Below are 20,128 nucleotides of genomic sequence, written 5' to 3' on the forward strand. Positions count from 1 at the left end.
CATGCGGTTGTGTAGTGTAAATTTTGTGGCATGTCCCTGCAGTGGTGCAGCTGTGTTAAAAGCTTGCTGGCATGTATGTTTCCTCTTCCTCGCAATATTACCCCTCAATCCAAAGAAGTTCTTCACAGCAAGGCGTCAGGACGGGATGTGGATGAGTTAAATGAGGCACACATTTTTTTGGTTTGTTTTAGAACTCTTTTACCTTTTCACACCAGCTGGGATAATTCGCTTGACTAGGGAGAAATTATTGGACTCATCCCAGCCTATGTGGCGATACCTTCTATAAACCAGGATGAGCATGTTGGGGCGAAACAGAAGAAGAAATCAGCTATTTTAGGGGTCACCATCTGATCATCTGAGGCCACTGCTTAGTTTCATTATGAATAAAAATAGGTCCAGAAATTTCAAAAGGAGGGATTTACATGCAATAGCATGCACATGAAGCTCCACTGACTACCAGTACAGAACAGAGAAGCTCCGATTACAACGTGCACAGAGAGTGTGACTTCATTCGCAGCTAAGAAGGCCATTAATCCATTAAGTGTTCACTAAACAAATAGTTGTTTGCTGCTAATGTTCACAATCTCATGTATATATAACCTTTAAATCTGAAGAGCTACATTAGTAAGAACTGCAGTGACAGCAGGAAATGATTGATGGTAGCATGATGTTGAGATCAAATGACAAGGCATTAAGAGGAAAACCAACATCAGTGCATTATTGGTTCCACTTTGCTCGTGTTATTTTGCGCCTCGGTGTCAGCAGAGGTCAGTCGGTCTTGACCCGCTGAACCTCTGTTCTTCATGAGTCCACAAAAACTTCGGGTGTCACTCAAACGATGGCCTCCCCCCCGCCTCCACCCGTCCCTCAGCCATTGTCTAAATGTCATCTGGCAAACAAAACGCCTGTTCATACAGAGCCGGAACAAAACACAGCATCCTCCGTTCACACTGCAACTGTCAAACACTCCCAGCAAACGCTGCCACCTCCTGAAAAACACGCCTGTCTCGTCTCTTTTTTTTTTTTAATTATCGGGGGCAGAGAACTTCTCACCCCAGATCAAACGGGGTATCACAGTAAACATGGCAGAGATCCCAATCCTGAAATCCATCCTGTGTGTGTGTGCGTGAAAGAGAGAGTGTGCATGATTTGTGCATGGAGGCCATGAAAAAGCCCATTGTGGTTGCGCCAGTGTGCCTAATTAGTGTGTACACAACTATGTCAGTCGTTCTGTGATCTCCTCTTGTTCGGCTGTTGTGTGGGGCTCTATTGTGAGCAGAGTGGGAACACCGAGGGAAATGTAGATCTCTGTGTGTCCCCTATAGTAGTGTGTGTGTTATCAGAGACACACATCAGCGTTCCCGTCTGTCTGGTTGCGGTCTCGTCTTTGCCTCACCCGGCGAGCTCAGCGTCTTGGATGCAGCTTGATTTACAGCTGCGAGGCCCCGCGGCTCCAGGATCGGGTGGCGCTGCTGCCCTGTGTGCCAGCCGGGGCCTCGAGGAGTCAAGTTCAGCCTGCCTGTTTACTTTATGCACTTTAATAACTAACTTTATGCCCTTATCAACGGGTGTGAGGCCACTGTCTTTTTTTATCGTGCAGCTCCAGGGTCTGGTTTCCCCAATGTACCCGAAGGTCTCGCCTGACTTTTATTTGAGAACATGCATGAGTTGCTCAGATAACGCTTGCATTTAGGTGCTTTTTTCCACTGATTATTTCCTGTTTTTTCATCAAAGCTAGTTAAAAGATAGTGTCCTCTAAGTCAGTGGCGATAAGTAAACAGGTTTGATGAGTTTTAAAGTTTTAAACTTGACACTGAGAATTAAAAATCACTTTAGCTGGAAATTCTCAGGAGCACTTTGCTGACTTTTAGTACAGCCTCAAACAGATGCTGAACTTTTATCTTCAGCAAGAATGAGTGCAAAATCCTTGCGTTGTTCAAGTCAGGGGTTCAATACTAATAATATTCATTTTTATTTTCACCTTCTTTTTTGGCTGCAGTGTTAAATACACTCCCCAAGTGTACGAAATGCAAAATAAAAAAAACAACAACACCTGAAAAGAGGAGAAGAATTCAAGCCTTTGATATGAAATTGTATAAAAATGCATTCCCATCACCCAGGGATGCCAGGTTACAACACAGAAGAGACATTTTTGTTCGATAGTTTCCCTCGAAAACAAAGCTCGGCGAGTTCAAACTGTTGGAAGATTAACTTTGACTTAATCTAATGTTTTCTGTTCACCCCTGCCCTGTTTGCGCAGATGAAAGAGCTGACTGAATGGGCTTTGTACTGGATGAGGGATAAGACTATTGTCTGGATTTAGCTATTGTCACAATGCCCAAGGATTTTCAGTTTACCTTGTCGGTGTTTGAGCTGCCAGGTTTTACACCATGGAGACAAACTGTCTGACTTAGTGGAGTTTCTTTCATGCATTTCTTTTTATTTCTCAAAGTTTATTTGCAAATAAGATATCCTGTTGGGATGAAGATCATTTGATATTCCCCTGATAAAAAAGGCTCCAAATTACAACCGTGTCACTTTGCCACATGAAGTGTTGTTTTAGTGATAAACCATGTGTCTCCAAGTTTGGTATTTTTGAAAGATGACATCCTCAAAAGGAAAAGGGAGAAAAAAAAGCCTTCAAACGGCCCATTCTGGTGATGCATGAGGCGGCACCGCAGGAGCTAGATAGATGGGAGGAGGAGTTAACACCCCTATCTTGTTTTTGTGCTGATATCAGTAATCAGTATAATTCTGCAGTTGTGACTTGATAAAAATCTCGTTGTCGAGCAAAACTTTTCAGGAGGATAAAGCGTGCATTTGATCTCCTGTAAACACTTTAAGATGGATTCACCGTGTTGAAGCTCCATGCCGCCTGTCTCCACTAGAAAAAAAGAAATAATAAAATACAGGAGTATGTGTGGTGGTGTACTGGAAGACAAAGCAACATGAAGATAACACTGAGGTGTGTTATCATTCTTTGATGTTCTGGTATAGCTCTTTGAGTGTGTGTGAGTACGTCCTGCTTTATCAGCACACAGAGATGTGAGGGGGCCTGACCTTATCGCTGCGTCTCTTCAACCTCCTACATCCCATCCTCCCTTTCTGCTCTTGAGATCGTCAATACAGACACACGCACACACCCAAACAAAGCAGATCAGAGGAAATGCTCTAAAACAGTTCAATACATCCGTCAGTGACACTCTTTGATGGGAGAGGATGGCCGCCAGTGTGTAGTGACGCATCCCGGCAGCTGATATCGATGAAACTCTGGATGTCGATGTTGTGGACCGAGTGGGAAGGCCCCATCATTGACCTGTGGTCACTTAGAGAGGAGAGCCTGTGGTGGTAATGGATTTTTAAGCCATGTTTACCTGTGCTGTGCTACAAATGGTGTGAGAGTTAGCTTGCTTTGCTGTTTACTGAGCGTGTGTGTAAATGCAGCGATTGAACGCTGCCAGAAAGCAAGTGATCTACAGCTCAATACTGCGCCTGAACGCATCCTGTGCGGACACATGCAACACTGAAGCTGGTGCTCTGCTAACATCCGCCTCATGCTGCTCCTGTACAGGCGACGTGAAGGCTGTCTTTATTTCCTGTCTTATCTCTAGGAAACCCTGCATTCACCTTGCTTGCACAATGTTAGAGTCAATAATCTCAATAATCCTAAACTTATAGAAAACAGGAACTTGTGGTTTCTTGTGTGCAACGGAAAATTATAGCAACTAAACAGCTTACTACATCTTATGCATTGCTCAAAGCTGCATTCTAATATGGAAACATTTTAATCAGCACACATACAGGCAACGGAAATTTTCTAAAGCTGAAAATAAATCTTCTAATCGTCTAGCTCTTTCTGCGCAATGACAACCATATTAGGACACATAGAAACAATAAAAGCATGTGACTTTGCTCAAATGACAATCTTAAAATAATCAACTCTAACATGTTTGTTTCTAAAAATCTTCGTCGCCTAGATAATTGACATTAGTTTGACTTGGAACACCAACTTTATTGTCAGTGTTTTTACTTTTTTTCTCTCATATTACATCTTTAAATATTTAAAACTCTTACATTTATATATATAAATGTATATATATTTATATATATATATATATATATATATATATATATATATATATATATATATATATTAGGGGTGCAACGATACTCGTATCGATATTGAACCGTTCGATACAGTGCTTTCGGTTCGGTACGCATGTGTATCGAACAATACAAAATTTTTAATTTATTTTATGAACTTTTCTTCTGACGATGCTGTCTGTGTTGAGAGCTCAGTGGATCTGCGTTCGACTACTCCGCCTAGGCTGCACTGTCGAGCGCAGATCCACTGAGCGCAGCGCAAGCTAGCAAGAAAGAAGCTAATCGTTGCAACATGGCAAATTGAACCTCCCCCACCCTCATTCAGATCTTGCGTTTGGAACTATTTTGGTCTTCATGTGAAGTATGACCCTGAAGGTAAGCGCGTCATGGACAAAAGTAAAACAGTATGTCGGATGTGCCACGCAATGCTCAATTACATGGGTGGGAACTACTGCGTTAGCGCAGTTTGCTCGTTAACGTGTTGCCCCCACGCACGGGGCGATCCGCGGTAGCTCGTTAACGGAGATTTGCCGTGTTGTGGCGTTAATGTCATTTCAGATTAACGCTGACAGCACTAGTGGGAACACAATGAATATGACTGCACATTTACTCCGACATCATCCTAGTGCAAAGACAAGTGGAAGCAGACAAAAACAACAAGCACGCATGCTACAAACTTTACCCGAGTCATTTAGACAGCCGTTAGCACATGATTCTCCTTATGGGGACCTGATATGTTTAATATGCTGCTGAGAAGAAGAAGAAGCACATAGTATAGCTTTTATTTTGGAAAGAGCCATTTCTCTGTAATAAACTCTCTTTTCCAAAGATGAGGGATTTCTCCATCAGATATTTATTTTTTTATTACTTTGTCGTTTCAGCAACATTAGATTTAAAAACTGTACTTTTGAGTTAAAATATATATTTATAATTTTAATAAATGACAAATTAAAAAAGCATGAACATTTTTTTGTATCGATAAAATATCGAACCGTGACACCAAAGTACCGAACCGAACCGTGAATTTTGTGTATCGTTGCACCCCTAATATATATATACACATACATATACATATGTATATGTGTACATATATATATATATATATATATATATATAGATATATAGATATATATATAGATAGTGTATATACACACATATACATATATATATATATATATATATATATATACATAGAGAGAGAGAGATATTGTAACCTTTACTGGCACGTTACCTTTTAGGTGTTTTTTTCCTCAGTTGTTCCACCCCCATGACTAATGTAATGATGCTTTAGATCATTTGTTTTACAATATGCATGACTTAATCATCATTAGATAATGAAAATGAAAAAAGAAAAAAAAAGTAGCTTTTCACCACTATTAGCACACTTGAACTTTTAACAACTTCAGCACTGTGTGGCTAATTAGCATGAGCAACTTGAGCACATAGCTAATTATCTTAACATATATCTGTTACCAAATGTTTTTCTCAATTTCTAATTCTCAGTCTATATTTTCACACAGTCTACAGCAACACAAAACTTGCTATTAAATTGGTCAAACTATATTTCTCTCAAAGCTACGTTAACAAACCACTAGTGTCCCTGCAGCTACATAATCCTTCTCTTTTGTCTGTGTGTGTTAGTTTTAAAATATTTCCCTTTTTAAAATATCACATTATTGCTTCTATTAGTAAAGAAATGAGACCAAGTGTAAAGCATAATGGCAACAAGGGTTATTGCGACATGAACAGCCAAGACTGTAGCCTCGCTGTCTACATTATACATTTAAAATAGTGATTTAAGTGTGTGGATAATATTTGAGAAATTTTAAAATCAATCACTGTTTAGTTAAAAGTCTGCTTTTTAAGCAAATAAAAAATCCGTGTTCTCAAGTGCACAGCAAACATCTTCTATGTTAATAAAGTTTAAAAGCAGACTGCTGCCTGATTATATTAAATACATCAGAGCACATGTTGTTCGTGCTGCTTTCTCCTCTGAACTCCACATGTTTTTTAATCGATCACATCGGCTTCTCTTGTCATCACTGTGCTGGGATGTGTTGTTCGTGACCTTCGGGCTTGCGTCTTTGGTATGAATCTCTATGCCATTTATTTGAGGATTTTTGAGGTCTAGTTTCCCAGGGCTCGGTGAAGTCTGCTCGACTGTTTGATTTAAGGCTGTTACTTTCGCCCATCATTTCTCCACCGGAGGAGAAGGCCTTAATTTATGTCCTGTTTTTTGCAGCGCGACTATGCGGTCGCAGGCCTCATCTGTTTTAAAGCACGGAGGGGAAGTCATTCTGTAACCTCCACGCACGTGTGACTCGTTAGCTAACATGGCTATTAGCCACAGTTAATTCCTTTCTCCTTCGTTGCTGAAGGCCTACCGAGAGACACATAAATATCCTGAGTGGAAAAATTTAAAAGTGAGGACACGTGACTCCGATCGCTTCCTGACCACCAGCTGCCCATCTAAGCACTTTTCGGTTACGACAAAGACCTTCGCATACTTCATAACCACTGACACCGTGTTACAGTGGAGAAAAGGGACGTTCCCGGGTGTCACTTGGTCCTGATCAGAGTGAGATTTACGGTGACCTGACCCAGGAAACGCCAGCACGGGGTGGCTGGAATTATCCCAGGTTGACTCCTTTAGGGAGTGACTGCTAGAGGTCAGGGTGAGAGATCTAGATTTATATAGCCTGAGCTACATGCTGTACAGGCTCTTTCTCCATTTAGCTAATGGGCCTGCTGTCATAATAACCATCCTTTCAGGGGGGAAGAGTTATGGCCTCATTGTCTTCCTGCTAAAGTTGTTTGTGCGTTTTCTTCTTGGAAAGCTGTGAGAGCCGAAGGTTGGCCGCTTATGTAAGGAGGGTTGCTGGAGCTGCAAAAGCTACATTAATGTCCTGAATGCTAAAAACATTGGGCCCATATTATAGTCCCACTATCACCCCAAGTTTTCATGTGTTCAGTAGCATCGTGAATGTGATTTCTTAAAGCAATCTGTCTAAAAAAAGAAAGAAAAACTGAAGCATATTCATACCTTATGGTACTGTAAGAGGGTGGGTTGAACCAACTTTAGCATCCTGTCATTTTTAACATGAAAAAATAAAAATGAAACAACAGTTGTGTTAGTATTCAAAAGAAGAAACGCAATGATTTTGTCAGCGTTCGACAACTGCAGCTCCTGCAAGATTTACACAGAATGCCAGTACCTAAAGGGCGACACACACCAGCCGTGTCACGCAGCATCGTGTCATTTAATGCCGTTGGCGTGCACACCAAATGTGCCGTGCAGACCGAAGAAATAGTCAAGCATATGCCAAACGTGATAAAACTGCTGTTTTTCTACATCATTGCCTCATGTTAGGGTGACATTGTCACATGTCAGCCCACGGTCACGCCCAATGGTGAGTGGGCTTACAGAGAACACCATGACGCTCTGGTGTTGCGAGTCATGTCCTCACATTGAACACAGCGTGTTACCCTTAAGTCATGGAATAAATCCTAAATACCCGTAACGCATCTGATTACATTTGCAGGTGACGAGAAACAAAATGCAGAAACAAAATTATTCAGAGTTTTGTTGTTCTTCTCGAGAGTCTGAGTGGGTCGCTGTGTCAGCTCATCATCGTCTTTTTTTAACCTCAATTTAAACATAGTTGCAGTACATAGCTAATAACCGTTGCCACGGTTTTATCTGTTAAAATGTATTATTGGACAGCAGCTGAAAGTAAAGTTTCAATCACGAATTTCATTGCAAATTAGAACATTAATAATACACTCTAATAAATGGCTGTGAAAATACGGTAACATACCGTTCTTAGTGACAGTTTGGGCTCAGTATTATAGCTGTTTGAGGAAAAATTATTAACAGCAAACTGCTCTACGTATTCATGTTGTAATAAAATAGGTGGACACTTTCAGGTGCTCCGTTTGTGCCCAAGGTGGTTACCACAGTGGTCGGATCCACATATTCCGGGGGCCCTTCCTGTTGCAACGCTTCCATTTATCCAGGCTTGCGACCAGAACTGGGGAAACAGAGCTTTCTAGCCTCTGAGGGTGGGCTTCTGTTTCCTTTCAGTTGTGATCTGCACATCAGACAAAGGTGACAAACAATACGCTATTATTTATTTTTCAGATGAGTCAGATGAGTTTAATCTCACTGTGATGCTCAAGCTCGCCCATAACTCATCTGAGTGACTCATGATGCATTTGAGTTGTGCCGTCTCACTGAGCAGTGAACAGAAAACTTAAGATAAATTAAAAGCCAGTGGATTCAAACCTGGGGCCTTCTCGTGAGGCAACTATGATACCCAACTATGATACAAGCAGGTTTGTTTGGTGATTGTAAATTGACCCTAGGTGTGAGCATGAGCGTGAACGGTCGTCTGTCTTTGTTAGCCTTGTGGCAGACTGGAACAGTCCAGGGCGTACCCTGACTCTCGTCCTATGACAGCTGTGATAGGTGCCAGATTTCTTGTTGTGGGTGGTTGTTAAAATATTAAATATGACGTTGTGGTGCAGAGAGTTGATGAATTGCAACAAAAGCTGATATCTTGTTGAGATCATACAGTTTGAGCCTCTGTTAGGCAGGAACTTTCTACTGCAGTCTACTTTCTACTTTTACATTAATAAGCTCAACTCGAGGAACATTAAAATAATGGCAGCCAACAGCTGACAGTGTTATAATTATTACATTATATCCTGCACAGCACAGTGCCATAAACAGTACTGTACTGTAACTGAACAGGAAAATGTGTTTTGAAGTCACACAAATGCAAGTGACAACACAGCTAAAATGAAGCTATTTTAAACTGGAAAAACTTGCAGGCTGACCCTACATATGGTGCATTTGAAGCAGCATAAACAACGTTATGGCGTTTTACAGCAAAACAAACAGCTAACCAGGAAATCAGAGGAGAAGTTAAATAACATTGCAGTCAAGCAAAGGCAAACACACACAGAGAAAATGGACTATGAAACAACAAATTCCTCTTTGTTTTATACAGTGACACAGGTTAGCACGAGACACATCTGTGCCACATTCCTCTCCCATTCTCAGAAACGCGCCGTAGCCTCCAGCTAACCCCAGCTACTACGGATTAGCAATGCCACGCTGGCTAACAGCACAATACAAAGTGTTGAGTGGAGCTAACAGGCTGTTCTCCGGCTGTATGCGGAGCAGGTGTGTTGGAAAAACTTTAAACACGTATTCATGCACAGTGACATTTATCATAGTCTTATCACAAACCCGCACAAAAAAGCACATACTGGCCAGATGGGTGGTTATAGATCGGCGCGGGCCATGTGCCAGCAAGCGGCATGGTCATTAGAGGGGAAAGGGTGTGCAGAAAGAAGCCAGTGAGATTGCGAGGGAAGCCTGAACCTCCTGGGAGCTATTCCTCTCTCTGCCTCTGTGTATCACATTAGGAGGAACATAAAACTTTATATTGTCTTAGATGAGATTTTAACTTTGTTTTAGACTGGGTCTCGCCCCAGAATTAATGTCGGCCTCTGGACCAGCACTGAGCTGATGCACTACTAAAAATCCCCACTGAGACCAATGCTAATTACATTGTGTGACATCTCAGGTGCAGCCTGCAAAACGCTGAGGGAAGCTGGAGCAAATACACTTTTTTTTCCCTCCCTTTTCTGCCAGCAGCCATTTCATCTGTGAGAGTAATGTGTTTTTGGTATTGGAAATTTTATTCTGTGGGACAGATCATCCAAATCTGTCAGGAAAAATCCGCTGGATTCAAATGACTGGTCAGATTTGTGGCCTTTTTAATATATTCTTTGTATTATTGCGGTTTATATGTCAGTATCAGTTTCCGCTAGTCGAATCCCAATCCTCTTATCAAATCTAATTAGGTTTAGTTTTTATCCTTTGGAAGAAACTAAAGCTATAAATAACTTGAACTTCTTGGTGTGTTATCAGCTTTTGTTGGTTAAGGAGGCAGAAACACTACAATTTTTCTGTGGTAGCCTAATAAATGGCCATAATCTGTAAACTGAATCAGGTCCAGGCTAACTAGTGTTATTTTTCACAAAGCTTGCTCCAAAGTATTTGGAGTCCAGAGGCAGAACTAATTACTGGCTTAAAATATTTATATGATACGCATGAAAGTTTAACAAGAGATTATCCTGCAATTAATGTGACATAATGGTCTACGTTGTTCCTCAAGTGAAAAGTCAGCATTCTGCTGGGCTTGCTACCCTGCTAACCTTGATGATTTCATGTTAAAGACTTAAATAAAAGGTTTTATTGAGATACTTATTAGCTTCAGAGCTGATAAAATCCAAGAACCAAGGCCACATCTGCCATTTCAGTACTCTTAGATAAGTTGGGGAAAAGGACTTGGGAGTTGGAGTTGTTTATGAGGAATTGCAAAACCGATTGGGCTAGATTCTTCCATATTCCAGTCCTAGTAACAGATGACAGTGTAAATTTATTGCTTCAATTTATTTTCTTACGCGTGTGTGCATGCTTCTGTGTGTATGTGGCGTATTTATTTAGGTAGTAAATCCCCGGCAGGCAGGACCGAGCCTGGCAGTGTAGCTGTGTGTCAGGACTTACTCATCGGTGTTTGGGGAAGGGATTACGGGGGATGAGAGACCTACATTCACACAAAACAGGATGAAGGGAACAACACGGCGAGAGCGAAGGAGTCCATTTACTAACAGCAGACAAGTTCTCCGCCTGTCTCTTCTTCTCTTTTGTTCTTCTGCGCCATTTAGTGAGCGCTTTCATCCAAAGTGCCTCACCGTACCATGCGTGCATGCATTTTTAGCACTGGTGGCTCCACTGGGAATGCAGCACCAGCCCCTCCTCACCTCCACTACCCTGGCGGCGGCGGTGCCATGCTCTGCCAGTTGAGCTATGCGGGACCACACACATGCACGTCTTTCCTCCTCGTTAGTCCTTGCTTCTGTAAATTATTAGAATAATGTCCTGCTATTTGCGACAGCTGCTTCAGTCACAGCTGAAACAGATCTACTGTGGTGGGCACGCTGTTGGATGAAAAACGCTCGCATGCAGATACAGTTTTTGCAAGTATTTTACTGGAAGCAGTCAAAGCTCATTGTTTGTAATGTTTCATAAATGTGCTTGGATAGCATTGTTATTGTTATAGAACATGGTTATAATTGATACACAAATGAGTATGTAATCTGGAAGATGTTGCTTATAGTCCTGAACCTAAAATGAATCATCAGTCAGGCCAGGTCTATACAGAATAATACCATCTTTCAGCTCATTGTTTTGGTTTTCCTGAAAGTAACCCACAGAGCAATTTGGTGTTGATAAGACGTCTAAAAGCACAGCTCACTGGTTCAAAGTGGTTTGGTGTGTGTTAAATTTGACTCTAAGGTGGATATTTTGCTGCTATGTTTTCAACAAAAAAAGTGCAAATCTAAATGTTCCAAGCAGGAGTCTTAACCAGTTCACTAACAATAGTAACTTAGCAATAGGGCTGAGCCATATCATACCGTTCACGGTAATACCGGTATAATGTTGGGCAACGATAAGAAAATGAAATATCGCGATAGAATATGGGTTAAACGCGCATGCGCAGTGCCTTTGTTTTCATACGCACATGGCGACGACGGAGAATGAGAAGGGCGAAAGCATGCTAGCGGGCCGTCGTTATTACCGTGTTTTTTGGAAAATACAGCACACTTAAAATCAATCCTTTGATTTTCTGTAAAATTGACAGGGCCCTTATAATCCCGTGTGCTTTATGTATGAACTCTGGTTGTGTTTACTGACCTCGAAACGATTTTATGTGGTACACGGCGCTTGAAAATCTGTCAAATGTTTTAGTACGACTTTGCTAAGCTACGAACCCGCACCGCTTGATGGATTGTCGGAGCATTACGGCTATCGTAGGCTGGCGCCTCGCGGAGTGATACGTACTGTGCTTCAACATAATATTACCGTATTGTGTGTGAATAACCTCTTTTTAAGTTTTGTGGATATTATACATGGTTATGCTGAGGATATGTCGGCCAATTTCCACTGGAAATGCCTTTTGGTTAAACTGTCAGCAAGGAATTTGCATTTGCACTGTTACATTTTAATATAACTTTGATGCACATAAAAAACAGCTGCTTGTTTAAGTGAAAATACATTGATGGGTTTTTTTGCACTAATAAAGTTGTGGAGTTGTAAAGTATTTTGTCTAGTGTCAATTATATCGTCAGTTATATCGTTATCGCAAATTTTCAAATGTATATCGTGATAAATATTTTTGGTCATATCGCCCTGCTCTACTTAGCAAGATAATTTACTGTATGACAGAAACACAATAGTTTTATATTGCCGACTGTTAGGCAGCGTGACGATCCAGAGCTACAACATCTATTCTATAAATCTAGTCTGGTGCTCACCAGAAAAACTACAGAAAACTAATTAGCTAGCTACTAGTTAGCAACTTAGACTTTACTGGAAGTTTTGGGATGACCAAAAATGAGGCAAACAGGAGAGCGAAAATTGGACTGTACATAGTAGGCTAAGAGAATAGAAACACACTCCAAATTAAGTCTAATCTTGCTCTGTTTATACCAGAGGTGGGCAATTAACTTTCCCAAGGGGCCACATGAGAAAGTGGGACTGTTGTGGAGGGCTGTGACAATAAGCTGAACTCTAGTCTGCACGATATCAGTGTGGCCCTCCACAACGGTCCCAGTTTCTCATCTTGGTAAAGTGAATTGCCCTGGTTGATGTGCACTTCTGTTGATATCATCAAGTTTAAAAGATTGGTGGCATGCTTGTTACTTGCTTCAACCAACCAACAGTATATGTCTAATAACTACTTCCAGAAATCAAGAAATTATGCATTCCTGTCATAGATGGAAAAAAATGCGCTACCTAGACACTAAATAACAAGTGTGAAGTCAATAGCATGCTTTCCTCCTCCACTCTCGTTTTTTCTTCGTCCTCTGCTGTATCAGTCTGTCGTTGGTCCTCTACAGCTCACCCAGACCTGTCAGCCCTAAATCAGGGGAACAGATGAGAAACAAATGGGTTTTGTCTTGCACACATGAGGGAGGGAGATACGCTTATCAGTGCTTTAGTGGTGGGCTTTACCCAATGCACCACCACTGCCCTGAGCCACAGCTGCCCCTTTAACTTTCTCCATTCCTTCTCTTCCTCTACCTGCCATTTTATCTGAAGAATGTGGGAATGCTGTAAGGCTGGGGATAGAGGGAAAGGGAAAGAGGGATAAAGAGAGGGGAAAGATAAAGGGGGGAAAAACATGGTGTTTTTGGGTGTTGACAGGTCTCTTCTCTACACCGACACCTTCTCCTGAGCCGAGGCGGATTAGAGCCTCATTGGAGGCCAGTAGATCTCCTCCTCCATGACTCTCATTTTCCCAGGCACCCTTCAACCCATTACCAGTCCCCCTCTTCTTCTGCCTGAAACCAGCCACTAGTCCTTATTCTCAGAGGTGGAGTGGGACTTAACTTGTTCCTGGCATTCTGGCAAATTTCACCCGAATGGAAAGTGAAGCTGGCACTTCTCGGCTTAAACTAAAGATGGTTCACCGTCTCTCCCCCCCCCCCCCCGACTACACCATTTTCTAAGGCGACAACAAGATTGTTTTAAATTAGAGGCCAAGAGGTTCTTTGCAAGCTGCCATATGTGATGACTTAAGTTTAATTTATACTTCTGAGTTCAATTTTCATAGATCCTACAACATAGCCTAGTGGCTGACACCATTTGCAGCATTTATACGTGTTGCTGTGCAATTTCAGCAGCACAAGATTTATCTGCGCCAAGGTTTCTCTCACGAGTTCAAAACACGGCAGCACTGACTGACCCAGCTGAGTCATGTCGGGCTGTGTTAAAGCAAGGAAAAATATTCTATAATATACACATGGTGCAAGATTTGTAAACTCTTTAGGTTTACAAATGCACCTTGGAAGCACGTGAAGTTGTGCCACTTGTGCCTACTTTGTCTGAAGGTCGCTGCGGTCAGTACATGTGCTGAAGAGAGAGGACTGTGGAAGCAAACACTGACGCTCTTTGCTCGGGATCCACTTGGGACCATTTAAAAACTCATCGACTGTAATATCATCCTATTGTGCAGCGTTTACTGTCAACACCATCCACTTAAAGCGGCCACAGATGCGCATATCGTCCGTCGCTGGCACTGAATCTGTGACATGTCATTTGTGGACCGGTGCCGCTGACCGCCAGGCCACCCCGATGCTCTCATCCATTTACGGCGAGGCTCTGAGTGCTTCAGTCATGACGAGGGGGCCCAGAGGCAGAGCTGGCAGAGCCCATGAGTGTTTGTGAGTGTTGGTTAGTGAGTGATTGAACGCAGCTCCCTGTGATGTGTGTGTCAGAGGCACAAGAAAAAAAAAAAGAAATTGTGTCAAACATTTGGGCATGCGTGTGTTGAATGATTCCGCTGATAGATGCTTCATTTGCAGCTTGCAAGCTTTCATTGTGTGCGTGCGGATGCAAATGTGTGGGGATGTGTGTGCGCACCTTTGTAGGCATACATCTATGAACTTCATTGCGGTGTTAATAAGAAGCAGATACGCCTGGAGGGGTGTGGGTATTTGTGTGTGTGTGCGCGTGTGTGTGTTGTGTGCATATGAGTATGAGTTCTCATCTCCGGTGTCAGATCAGTGGTGCAAAGAGAGGAAACACAGAGGTGAATATTTATTCCAAATGGGGGAAATTCCTCTTTATGAAGACAAACAGAGGATGAAACAACGCCGGAAAGGAATTTCAGAATTAAAGACCTGTCGAAAATTCATTAGCAGTTATTAAGATGTACTAGTTTCCTCTGTTTTAATCATCTGTGCTGTGATCTTCTATCTTATTTGCATTAAATTTCGGGACAATTAAATGCATGCAAACGGCTTGACAAGGGAGCATTTTTATGATCACCAAGAATCAATTCATTACAGAGAAACATTAAACGCAGAAGAATTTGTTTTAATGACGCCGCCACGGGGACCTTATGACAACAGTTTATTCCAAAACATATGGCAAAACATAAATAGGATCTCATGTGGGCACAGAAAAACTCAATGTGCAGAGTATACATTTACATTTGCATAGAAATATTCACTTCTCTCTAACTGTGTGTGTGTTTTTTTTACTTATTAAAAGACTATAAATACTCAAGTTGACAAGAGTTGACAGGTGTTGTGCACATTAACCACAAAAAGTCAATTATGTCTACTCCCTTGCTTATTATCTCGCGTAATTTTTCCTCCTGCCCTCCCCTTCCTGTTCTGACTGATATGAAGCCAAGTGAGTACAGCTGGTTTGTGACCCTTCAGTGGGGTCTCTGGCTCCTCCTTGAATCCCCCAAACCCTACTCTGATTCTTGTCTGCTTGTAGCCGGGGAAACCGTACGAGCGCGAGGATAGCACTTTAGCACGAAGGCGAAACACTCCAGTACAGGTGCCAGAATTCTGACTTTGGTCTCAAGAGGAAGTTTGATATTGAGGTGTGTGATGTGACTTTGATACCACAATGATACCAGTGGTTTCTTTTAAGTGTTATACCAGTACCCAAGAAACTTTAGCTGCTTTCCATACTTTCCATTTGAATCCAGTGCTGAAATGTCAATAGTCAAAAAGCAAACTATTTACGCTTTTATAAGCTTTTTAGCCTTTATTGAGACAGGCCGGTTAACTCGAAAGCTGGGAAAAGGCACTCAGAAAATATCCTGGGGCAGATTCAAACCCGGGCCTCTGCAACAGCTCTGCATCATGGGTCACCTGTTCGATCCAATGAGCTAATTTGGCAATCATGTCACTTTTTTTCCTGTCAGCCAGGAGAGCTTTACAACTAGTGTCATTCAAATAAGTATAGTTGTGTCATTTTTAACTCAAACCAAATTGTTTTTAATAATAATGAATTATTCTTATTCTAATGAAGTGTAAAAATGTGTAACACCTCAAACTGGGGTCTCTGATATGAGTTACATGAGTTACACTTTAAAAGTGTAAAATCAGAATTTTGATGAGATGGGAGTAAAAGAAACAAAACTCTGCTCAGGTACGAGGCAACAAGAGCTGGAAATTAGTACTCAGGAATGTGAAAAAATGCGAAAACTTGCATCCAGAATGTGTCACGAATAAACAAATCATATTAGAGGTCATAACTTCCATGGGTCTGTGCTCTGTATTTGGTTTTAGATGTAAAAAAAATCTTTTAATTTTCCCTTTTTACTTTCTTTTAAGTATGACATGCATATATATTTTTTTGTTTATTTTTAGTTTCATTAGCAGTCCAAGTTCTGTTTGCGAAGGACATTTGAACTCGCTTTGGTTGCCTGAAGTGCAATACAGTGGATGCAGTCCCTGTTTTCCTGTTACATCAGCAGAACGGGAAAACGGGGACTGCGTTTACCAATCTCAAAAATCATGTGATTCGTCTTTATAAACAGTAGCTGTCACACAGGTAAGGAAATCTTAACTTTAATCTACTGGCTACACTGGAACCCTGATAAATCGTCTGTTGACCCTAAAGCCAAAGTCTGCAAACTAGGGTTCACTGTATGTGAGCTGTTACTGTGGCTATATTTCTATATAAATTGGACGGTTAATGTAAGGTTGAGTCCACCCAGTTGGAAACTACATAAATGTGACCAGAAACACATGATTTAAAATGTCACCAAGCAATAAATAGAAAGGTGGAGGCCCACACTGTGTGAACTGTTGATTTTCTTACATAAGAAGATTAGCCTAATGGTTCCCAGGTTATTCAGTGTAAACTGACTTGTAACATGCCTGTCCAGCTGTATTGATCTGAACTGTACTTGTACTAAGATTTTGTTAGGTAGCCCAATAGCTGAGCAGAAAGATGATACCCTCCTTTCTCGCCTTCAGCGCTCTGACTGGTGTACCGTTTCATCTGCTAGTGGAAGCAGCTGCCAAGTAGCATGGCATCAAACCTATTTGAGACTGAAGAAGATTGAATATGCCTGCTACTGCCAGCAGTTCAGGGTAGATAAGATATTTCCTTTTCATATAAGTGAACCACTGTAAATATGTGAAAAAGAATAAATCTCTTTTGTTCTACTTCCAATTAAGGGCTTATCTGAAGTCCATTGCTGTTTTCTCTTACACGCCGTTTAGCTAAGAAGCTCTCATTAGCGATGGCCTCACTCCAAGTGATAACAACTCGTGCTGAATCAGTTTGTTTTGTTCAAATTGTGAAAAAATGGCAATGAGGATTGGATTGGCCAAAACAAAATGAAGGACAAAGAAAAATATCCAAACATCGCCCCTCCTTTTTAAATAAAATAATTTATCAAGAAAAAAAAGAGAAGAGCCCGAGATCCAGGTCTGATAGGCGAAAAAGGTCAGAAAGGCCGTTTACATTCTCCTCATGTGCAGTCTGTCTGAAACCTGCTTCACATCTGCTGCTGAGATGAAAAGAGCAACGCTGTTCCTCCCAATTAAGACCCCCTAACACACACATCACCACCACCACCGCTGCGTCCGTCTGTCTGACTCGAGCTTTGTCCACCCAGATGTCACCGTGTGTCTGTCTGTAGTGTTGTTAAACAGCGTGAGTACATTTTTATTACTTCTTGTTCTGTGAAGAACAAGACATACTACACTCCAGTCAAACCCTGAATGTGGGATTTATGACAACTATCACAACTCTATTGTTATTGTGAAGACATTTTAAAATGATAAAGCATAGTCTTTTTAAATTTGGGGGGTTTAAAAGTGTACTTAACAGTAATTATCAGTAGTAATACCAGTATCACCAGTGTAGGCCCCTACACTTTTAAGACACACAGCTTTATTATTAGACATTTTTAAATGTCAGTTGTATCTGTTACTTGCTCAAAGATCCAGCAAGTTGCAGTGATTTAAATGTACAGTTTTTAACATTCTCAACGATGATATAAGTGCAGCAGATTAGCTGACAACAAACAATCCGAAGGCATGATTTTTCACTCGGCTCTGAGCTGAACAGAAGTCGTTTTCCCTCCGAGAAGTTGTGCTGTTTCTTGGAAACAAAGCTCCTGAATCTCGAGGCTGGAGCGGCCACCAGCCTCCATCTGCGTCCCTGCAGCTCCGACTCTTGTCACTTGACACCATCTGCATGCTAACAGCCCCGTGAGAGCCTCTTCAGGCCGGCCGGGCACACACTGCAGGGCCCTGCGCTGTCCGGTGACAAGTGTGGTGGGACGAGAGCCAGGAGGCACACAGGAATGCAGCAGGCACCGTGGGTGTGTGCGTGTTTCTCTCTCCCTCTCCCTCTCTCTTGCTCGTTGAAGGCAATTCTTATTGTTTCCTTAGTTTGTTTGCCTCTGGCTAACCTGCGTCACTTCCAGAATCTCAACCAGCTTGCCTTTCACTTTGTTTTCATGTCACACCAGCTGCCTTGCTGCCTGTTTGTCCTTAAATATCTTAATTATTATTTATCAAGGATGGAATTCATTTATGTGATAGTTCTTTTAAATTCAAGAGCCATCCTAGCCCCATGTCATGCCCAAACCCTGAAATAATTCAACTGAAACTAGCTGCTTTGAGAAGGTTTAACGTAAAAAGCTCATAAAGGAAAAACAGAGAGATATGAAAGAGGATTGGGGCCACTAAAAAAATAAATAAATAAAATGATTTGTAGGTTTGTGCTTTTTTTTTTTCAAAATTATGAGAGAAAACTCACAATTCTGGCTTTTTGCCTCAAAGGTCAGAGAAAAAGAAAAGTCTGATTTTTAAAGAAAAAGACAGAATTCCGACTTTAAGAGTTTTTCTCAGAACTAAGAGAAATAATAAATTTGGAGGACAAATATTGAAACGAAATAAATTATATTGGGTGATTTTACATGTAAATTAATGCAAAAGATTCATTATTGAAATTGTACCTTGCACGCGAATGAAATGAAATAGGAAACATGGTCAGTCTTATTTTTTATTTTTATTTTTTTTTAATCTTTTGAATAAAAATTAACATTTTTTAACATGTCCAAAACATAACCCATGTCTGGTTTTGGATTAACTTACTTAACCAGATCCTAAAGTGTGCCAGGATCAAGCAGTAAAGTCTTTCTATTGTTATCTGGGAGCGATAATTTCCAAAGGAGGAGGTAATGTGGTTGATCAGCAGACCTATAATTTTAATAGGGATCTGCTAAACAATGAGAAACATGCAAGATTAATGAATCTGTTGCTTATCACACAGCTAGACTGTCGTGTTTTATCAATAAGATGGATTTTTTTGCATGTGCCTGCCATCACTCCTGACTTGAGCTCAGTCGTTTTGAGGGATTATGGGGATTTGAGTCTTTAGATGCATGTGAGAGCAGTTGACCTGCGTGTGACGGCTGCAGCCTCGGCTGCACAGCTATACTACACTTCCCTCCGAGTGTTTGACACCTGGAAAGGTCACATGTGCATACATACAACCACAAACACAGGCGTTTGATAAACACGCGGTTCCTCAAATGTGCTTCCTTCGACCTTGGCTCACACACAAAAACACACCCACCCAAACACACAGAGCACTCAGTGAAGCCACCTGTGTGAACAGTGCTCAGGTTGGAGTAGTTTGCATTACCTGAATGATTATCGCTCAGGCTGTCAGAGCAGCATAAAGGCTTTGTTGAGGTGGATTAGCTGCCTGTAGGGCAGGGCTCGAGTTTCTCCCTGGGTTAGGCTCAGCAAGCGCCTAATGACAGAAGGAAGGTGCACTCTGTGACCTGTAGGTGTTAAACCGAGACCTCTTCTCGGCTGCGATGACCTGGCCCTGCGATGGGACAGGTTGAATGTGCGAGATGACATCTCCACTGCAGCCACAAAGCCAGCGAACTTTGCCAGCATTAGCAACACTCAAGTTAATCTGAATGCAGCGGTGGCTAGACTGAATTGTTCCTTTGTCTTACAAAAACAGTAGTTTATATCCATGCAAGCAAAAAAAAGGAGTTCATTTGAACTAAATAAATGGGCCGCTCCTGCTCAGTTGATTGCTCAGCTAATTAATCATTAGGCTCTTTGGTCAACCAAAAAATCTTTAGACAATTAGTCATCT

At 41.5% G+C, this 20,128-nt stretch overlaps 1 protein-coding gene across 2 annotated transcripts in view; it reads left to right on the plus strand.

The window, feature by feature from the left end:
• LOC134631013 (ephrin-A5b-like) overlaps positions 1 to 20,128 on the plus strand; it is an 82,909-nt gene that overhangs the window by 30,397 nt on the left and 32,384 nt on the right. The gene's annotated exons all lie outside the window — the stretch shown is intronic.

This window comes from Pelmatolapia mariae, linkage group LG7 (genome assembly GCF_036321145.2).
Source record: "Pelmatolapia mariae isolate MD_Pm_ZW linkage group LG7, Pm_UMD_F_2, whole genome shotgun sequence".
NCBI classification, from domain to species: Eukaryota; Metazoa; Chordata; class Actinopteri; order Cichliformes; family Cichlidae; genus Pelmatolapia; species Pelmatolapia mariae.